An 8623-nucleotide genomic window follows, 5' to 3' on the forward strand; every position below is an offset into this window, starting at 1 on the left:
TTTATGTCTCCTTGTTGCTTCATCTTTTGTGTCAACTCACCATGCCTGCCCATCAGCCAGCTTGTTGTCTTGCTTGTCTTTTCTAGGAGGCACAGGAGCCAAACCCAGGACCCCCCAAGTGGTAGGTGGGAGCTCAATCACTTGAGCCACATCTGCTTCCCCGGGTGTTGATTTTTAGAGCATATAACATCGTGCTCAGGCGGTGCCAATGTACACTGATGTGACATTGTACTCATACTGGCTACTGTACCAGAAATTCTCCAAAGTGCCAATGCAATGGTAGAACACTTATCATGAACACAATGCCTTAAATATATCACAGATTTTTACATTAAATAGAGGAAAAACAACTTTACCCTCATTCACCAGTGTCTCATTTTCATGGCAACTTTAAAACAGACATGTTTTCCCTGCCTTCCATTTCTGCTTCTCATAGAGCAGAAGTTGGAACAATAAAAGATATTCAATCTGTTGCTCACTGTTTATACTGTGAGTATTAGAGGGGGGGAAACGCATAAAAAAAGCACACAGGGCCTGCAGTCAAACATTGGAGTCTCCATACATAATGCTGGCACTGGGGAAACGGGCAGCAAAATCTCGAAACATGTCGTCCTCCTTTAGCATGTGAGTTAGATTGTTGATGCTTCAGAGAATGCACCTATTGGTTGCACTGTCCTTTCTGAATCTTCCAGCTGCTCTAACCGGTCCAAATAATTATCATCATATAGGTCCATGTCCAAATCAGGTTTAAATCCTTTCTTAGATGCACTTCCTGATGCCTTTTCAATTCCACTGGACATTTTCTTCCCCATCTTCCTGCCTCTTCTTTCTCAGATTCCCAAAATTGGAGAAGGCAAGTTTCTTTGGCTGCACTTTGGGAGTAGCTGTTAGAAGCATGTAATCCGGCAACTCCATGGAGTCCCGCTTCTGGTGCTGGGCCTTGGCGCCAACCAAAAGGTTGACGTGAATGACCAGATGTCTCCATAGCAAGGTCTTATTTGGCAGGATGTTCAATAACCAAGCCATTGTTTCTAGGTTAAAAAGAGGTTCTAGAATCATGAGCCCACCATGGATACCACTGCCTCTGAGATTGGGGACATATTCTGCCAGGTCCAGGGAGCACAGCCACTCCATCACCCGATGGTTGGTCCACTGCTGCACTCTCATGAGATGGCCGCCTCCACAGACAGTTTGGTTCAAAGTTATGTATCCTCAGAACCTGGATGGCCCTTTTGATACTAAGATGGTGTAGCACACTCACAACCTTCAAAGATAGTAAGTCATCAACAGTCATGTAATGCAGCATGCGGCTATCCACCCACCCTTCATTAAGCTGAGTCTTATACTGCGGGAGGCCAATATCATCCAACCACCTAGTGACCCAGTTGAAATCCAGTTTTCCATGATTAGTTTCTTCTTCAGATCCCAGGGCCTTCGATGAAGTGAATGCTTGATTCCATGTTCCTTCTCCAGATCTTTCTGAGAAGCCTGCAAAATTGTTTGGACAGGTGCAATCCGTGCTTACCAGAATTCAGGTAGGACCCCAACGCCCATTCCATAAGCCAATTGCAAACAGGCTCCTTGGTCCATTTGGCAAATGGCATATCCAGGTCACTGGTAGCTTGCCCCAAGTCTCAAGACCAACCCAGCTGGGGTCCTGCAGTCACCTTCGTCCCTCCGCTCTTGAATTCAGGCTCAGACAAGTCATCTGGGTTGAATGTGGTTGACTGACTTCTCCTAAATTTTCCAAAGAGATTCATGATGCCTCTGGATTTATTTTTGGCTTCTGGAGATGGTGGAGCAATTTAGGAAGGACTGTTCCCCTGTGAATCTTTTGACTGAGAAGATATACCAGCTAGATCTAGGTGCTTTGCTACCTCCTTTTCTGTTTCAGCCAAGTTTGGTGCACTTATTGTCCTCTTGCTACTTTTTATTTTTAAAAAGCCCCAGCCGGGGGAGCAGAGACCTCCTAAAAACACAAACAAGCAAACAGACAAAAGAAAAAAAACAACTCAAGGAGGCTAATATGACTCAGTGGTTGAGGCCTAGTACCTGGAGAAAAAAAAAAAAGCCCTGGCCAGAGGCAAATCTGGCTTTTTGAATGCCAAAGGGATTGTCGTCCACAGAGGCCTTGAGTCCCGGGGCTTTGGGAGGGAGTCTCCCAAACGGACTGCTTTCTGCTAGAACTTTATTCTCTGGAGGCTTTTGAATAGACTCCTTTTCCTCTCCTGCTGTCTCTTTCTTCAGACTGCCCAGGCTTGAAGTTAAAAGACTATCACACAGGGAAGTGAATGTAGCTCAAGTGATTGTGCTTCCATCTACCACATGGGAGGTTCCGGTTCAGTCCCGGGTTCAGCCAAGGGACCCAGAACAGTCATTGCTAAGTATATACCCAAAAGTACTGAGAGCGGTGACATGAATAGATATCTGCACACCGATGCTCATAGCAGCATTATTCACAATTGCCAAAAGCTGGAAACAACCCAGGTGTCCATCAACTGATGAATGGATAAACAAACTGTGATGTATACCCACAATGGAATATTATGCAATGGTAAGAAGAAATGAAGTCATGAAACATATAATAACATGGATGAACTTGAAGGATATTATGCTGACTGAAGCAAGCAAGACACCAAAGGAAAAATACAGTATGATTATGCTATTATGAAATATATTATGTGAAACAAAAATATATTATGTGAATTATAAATATAGGTAGAATTATATATATAAGACCATTTTTCCTTGAAGCTGAACAGATGTAAATTAATACTACACAATGTTAATATCAGACAAAAAAGACACGTTATACTAAGGGAAGGAGACCAGATAGAGAGTACTACATATTGCATGGCTCCACTTATATAAGATGTAAATATAAATCAATTCATAAAGATGAAAGATAAGTTGTTAAGTAGGTCTGAGGAAGGAATGCTAAGGGATTTGGAGTCTTTGTTTTTGGAGTAATGAAATTGTTCTAGAATTTTTAAGATAATGAATGTACAACATTGTGATTATTCTAAAAGCCATTGATTAAATACTTTGGATAGAATAGCCAGAAACAGCAGCTATGTACAATGGGGGAAGCATAGAGAGATTGAGAGGTGAGGGATTTTCTTGTTTGTTTTTTCGTTTATTATTATAAATATTGAAATAATGAAAATGTTATAATAATAATTGAAGTGATGAATGTACAACTATGTGATTATATAGGCAATTATAGCAAATACCATTGATTAAACACCTTGGAGGAATTGCATGCTTTATTAATATGTATCAATAAAATTGATTTTTAAAAAAAGACTACTACACAGGGAAGCAGATGCAGCTCAAGTGATTGAGCTCTAACCTACCACATGGGAGGTCCCAGGTTCAGTTCCAAGTGCCTCCTGGAGAAGACGAGCAAGACAGCAAGCTGGCACGATGGGCAGGTGCGGTGAATTGGCACAAGATGACACAACAAGGAGACAAAGAGGAAAGACAATGAGAGACACATCAAAGGAGGGAGCTGAGGTGGCTCAAGTGATTGAGCACCTTACTCCCATATGGGAGGTCCCGGGTTCGGTTCCTGGTGCCTACTAAAGAGAAGACGAGCAGACACAGAGAGTGCACAGCAAATGGACACAGTGAGCACACAGTAAGCGCAAACAACAAGGGGGGTGGGAACTAAATAAATAAATCTTTTTTTTTTTCCTCCCCTTCCCCGTGTTGTCTGCTCTCTGTGTCCATTTGCTGTGTGTTCTTCTGCATCTGCTTGTATTATCAGGCAGCAAAGGGAAACTGCGTCTCTTTTTTGTTGCATCATCCTGTTGCGTCAGCTCTCCATGTATGTGGTGCCACTCCTGGGCAGGCTGTGCTTTTTTCACATGGGGCGGCTCTCCTTGGGAGGCGCACTCCTTGCACGTGGGGCTCCCCTATGCAGGGGCACCCCTGCATGGCATGGCACTCCTTGCGCACCGCAGCACTGCTCATGGGCCAGCTCACCACACGGGTCAGGAGTCCCTGGGTATTGAACCCCGGACCCTCCATATGATAGGTAGACGCTCTATCAGTTAAGCCATGTCTGCTCCCCAAAATAAATCTTTAAAAAGATAAAAAATAAATTAAAAAGAAAAAGTTTATCACACAGTTGGATTTCAATGGCTGCACCAAAGATTGTTTTTCCATCATTCTCTTCAAATGAAATCTCTGGTTTAGGAGGCAATATCGCTTTTTTCAGAAATTTCCAAGCCTGAAGATGCTGGCAATAATGAAGGGATTGAAACTTGCAAGATGCCGGAGTGGAACTCTTCTGAACAATTGTGTTAAAAGCGTCGTGACTGGGCAATCCCATTACTGGAGCAGGCGATGGACTTTTCTCCAGATCACTAATGACGTGAATATTCAAAACAGTGGAGACAGAGCTAGAACTGGGAAGGTCTTCACATTCACCATCTCTGCCTTGAGCCAGTATGACTGTGTCTTGAATTTTCTTATATCTTTCAGGCACTATGGGAGATCTTCTATTTTCCAATCCTTCTCTTCATTGATGGCCATCAAAGACGCCATTGCTTTTTGCATTTTTTTGTACTTCAATATCTCTATCAAGAATCTCGATCTCTTCTTTCATCTCGCAAATCAATTTCTCTGAGAGACTTTTTCCTTCAGATTCCTTCTCTTCCAGGTTTTCTTTTAAAGAGACCAGTTCATCTTTGGTTGATTTTAGCTTTTTCACATACTGAAGTCTTTTGCTGTTCATTTACTGACTCTCAACCTCAAATCTCTGACCTCTTGCTTTGGCCCCTCTGTGTCTCTGAATTTATCTTCATAATCCAACCTCTCCTTCTCTACAATAGTCAGTTTCAACTTCAAGTTAGCTATTTCAGCCATCACGTCCAATTTTTTAGTTTCTAAGGATGTCCTACTCAGAAGCTCCTGCTGTAGCATTTCTTCTGTGGCATTATCAGTGACTTTCCCTTCTCCTTTTAAGCTCAGTCAGTCACCAATTCTTATCTAATTCTTCCCTTACAGGACACTCAAAGTCATTGTTTCCCTATGGACACTGTCACTACTTTCATCAGGGCCCTCATTACCTCTGCCTGGATTGCAACAAGTCTTCCATGCTGTACACTACTGCCAAATTAATTTTTTTTTTTTAGCACTTTCCTTTTTTTTTTTAAGATTTATTTATTTATTTTATCTAACTATTTCCCCCCCTTTGTGGCTTGCTTTGCTGTCTGCTCCTTGTGTCCATTCACTGCACGTTCTTCTGTATCTGCTTGTCTCTCTCTGTTGTGTCATCTTGCTGCACCACCTCTCCATGGGCATGGGCCAGCTTGCCTTCACGAGGAGGCCCTGGGACACGAACCCAGCGCCTCCCATATGGTAGATGGGAGCCCAACTGATTGAGCTACAGCCGCTTCCCCCAAATTAATTTTTATGCAACCTAATGTCAGATGTGACGGATCTGTTTAGCCTTATGACCCAGTTCCTAGCCCATTCCTTGATCTAGGTTTGTATGCTTTTTCAGGTTATAGGATAGCCCAACCCAACTTTTCAAACCTTAGTTTATCAATGTTATACAAAAGAGGCATGAAAGCTAAACATCACTAATGGATTCACTAATTTTCTTGTTATCTCGGCATTCTGATCTCTGATTCTTGGATGTAACTGTTTTAGTTGTGACCTTATTTTGATGCATGGTTTCAGGATATTATTTGCATTTTCCTTTTGATACTGAAATGATTGTGCCATATTATTGCCTAGTAGTTTTGGTTCTTTTGAGGGGGATAGAGAGTGTTTATTTGTAGGAGGAAAAATATGAAACACTTAAATCATCCCTCCTCATTCTCCTTTCAAATGTATTCAAAGTATATTTTCAGCAGAACTGAGAAAGAAAAGAGAAGAGTTGTTTGGTTTTGTTTTATTATAATTATACTATCACCTATCCTCCATAGCTTGTATTAGCTTGCACTGTGTTTTACAGTTCTGGTTTTTTTATTCTGATAACATATATACAATCTAAAACTTCCCATTTTATCCACTTTCGATTACATAAGTCAGTGGTGTTAATTATATTCAAAATGTTGTGCTGCCTTCATCACCATTCATTACCAAAACTTTCACATCACCCCAAACAGTAACTCCACACTACATAAGCATTAACTCCCCATTCTCCACCTCTTCCTGGCTCTTGGTAAGCTGTATTCTAGTTTCTGACTCTATGATCTAGTTATTTCATATCAGTGAGATCATACAATACTTGTCCTTTTGCTTCTGGCTTATTTCACTCAATATGGTGTCTTCAAGGTCCATTCACATTGTCACATGCATCCAAACTTCATTTATTTTTATGGCCAAATAATATTCCATTGCATGTTTATAGCATGATTTGTTTACCCATTCATCTGTTCATGGCAATTGGATTGTTTCCAACTTTTGGCAATTGTGATTAAAGCTGCTATGAATGTCACCGTGCAAGTATCTGTTCAGTCCCTGCTTTCAATTCTTTGTGGTATATGTCTAGACGTGGGATTGCCAGGTCAAATGATAATTCTTTATTTAGATTTCTGAAGATCTGTCAGTTATTTCCACAGCAGCTGCACTATTTTACATTCCCACCAACAATGTTCAAGAATTCTTCTCTCCATCCCCTCTGACATATGTTATTTTCCTTTTTTTTTCATAGTAGTCATTCTAATGGGTGTGAAATACTATCTCATGGCTTTAATTTGCATTTCCCTAATGACTAATGATGTTGAGCATCTCTTCATGTGCTTACTGGCCACTTGAATATCTTCTTTGCAATAGCATCTACTTAAGGCTTTTGTCCATTTTTTAATTGAGTTCTATTTTTATTGTTGAATTGGAGGAGTTCTTATATATTCTGGCTATTAAACCCTAAGGAGATATATGGTTTCCAAATGTTTTCTCTCACTCTTTGGTTGTTTTTTTTCTTTCTTGCTTAAAAAAATTCTTGTATGCACGAAAGTTTTTAATTTTGATGAAGGCACACTTATCTAATTTTTTGTTGTTGCTTGTGCTTTTGGTGTAAATTCTAAGAAACCATTCCCTAACATAAAGTCCAGAAGATGTTTCCCTATGTTTTCTTCTAGGAGTTTTATAGTTTGAGTACTTATATTTGGGTCTTTGATCCATGCTGAGTTCATTTTGAATATGGTGTGAGCTGGGGTCCACCTTCATTCTTCTGAATAAGGCTATCCTATTTTCCCAGAAGCATTTGTTGAAAAGACTATTATTTTCCCATTGAGTGGACTTGGAACCCTTGTCAAAAATAAATTTGCTATCAATGTGAGAGTTTATTTCTGACCTCTCAATTTGATTCCATTGGTCATTATGCCTGTCCTAGTGCCAGTACCACACTCTTTTAATTACTGTAGCTTTGCGATAAGTTTGAAAATCAGGACGTTTGAATCCTCCAACTTCATTCTTTTTCAAGATGTTTTAGCTATACAGGTTCCACTACTGTGCTGAATTAGTGTATTAACTCTAGTAGCATTGTTGTGGATTTTTCAGGATTTTGTTTATCTAGGATCATGTAATCTGCAAGTAGGGAAAATTTTTACTTCTTCCTTTCCAATTTGTGTGAATTTTATCTCTTTTTTTTTTTGCCTAATTACTCTGGGTAGAAATTCTAGTACAATGTTGAATAGCAGTGGGGACAACGGGCATCCATGTCTTATTCTTTTTTTTTTTTTTTTTTTTTTTTAAAGATTTATTTATTTATTTAATTTCCCCCCCTCCCCTGGTTGTCTGTTCTTGGTGTCTATTTGCTGCGTCTTGTTTCTTTGTCCGCTTCTGTTGTCGTCAGCGGCACGGGAAGTGTGGGCGGCGCCATTCCTCGGCAGGCTGCTCTTTCTTTTCACGCTGGGCGGCTCTCGTTCACGGGCGCACTCCTTGCGCGTGGGGCTTCCCCACGCGGGGGACTCCCTTGCGTGGCACGGCACTCCTTGCGCGCATCAGCGCTGCACATGGCCAGCTCCACACGGGTCAAGGAGGCCCGGGGTTTGAACCGCGGACCTCCCATATGGTAGACGGACGCCCTAACCACTGGGCCAAAGTCCGTTTCCCCATGTCTTATTCTTGATCTTAAGGGGAAAGCTTTCCATCTTTCACCATTGAGCCTAATGTTAACTGTGGATTTTTTAAATATGCCCTTTATCTTGTTAAGGATGTTTCCTTCTAGACATAGTTTTCTGAGTGTTTTTATCAAGAAGGGATGCTGGATTTCATAAAATGCTTTTTCTGCACCAAATGAATGATCATGTGTGGGTTTTTTCCCCTTCATTAATGTAGTATATTACATTAACTTCTCTTTCATTCTTTTTAAAATTAATTTCTTATGATGAATCACCCTTGCATTCCTGGGATAGATCCAATGATAATGGTGTACAATTCTTTTCATGGTGTTGGATTCAGCTTATTATTATTTTGTTGAGGAGTGTTGCATCTGTATTTGTAAGGAACATTGGTCTGCAATTTTCTTTTCTTGTGGTATCTTTACCTGGCTTTGAGATTAGGGTGATACTAGCCTCATAGAATGAACTAGGAAGTATGCCCTTCTTTTCCATTTTTTGGAAGAGTTTGAGCAGAATTGATGTTAATTCTTCCTGGAATGTTT

At 40.7% G+C, this 8623-nt stretch overlaps 1 pseudogene; it reads right to left on the bottom strand.

Annotated features, from left to right (window-relative positions):
• Positions 1 to 507: 507 nt before the first annotated feature.
• Positions 508 to 4938, bottom strand: LOC101422210 (liprin-beta-1-like; annotated as a pseudogene).
• Between the last annotated feature and the right edge of the window lie 3685 nt (positions 4939 to 8623).

Source organism: Dasypus novemcinctus, chromosome 21 (assembly GCF_030445035.2).
Source record: "Dasypus novemcinctus isolate mDasNov1 chromosome 21, mDasNov1.1.hap2, whole genome shotgun sequence".
Classification (NCBI taxonomy): Eukaryota; Metazoa; Chordata; class Mammalia; order Cingulata; family Dasypodidae; genus Dasypus; species Dasypus novemcinctus.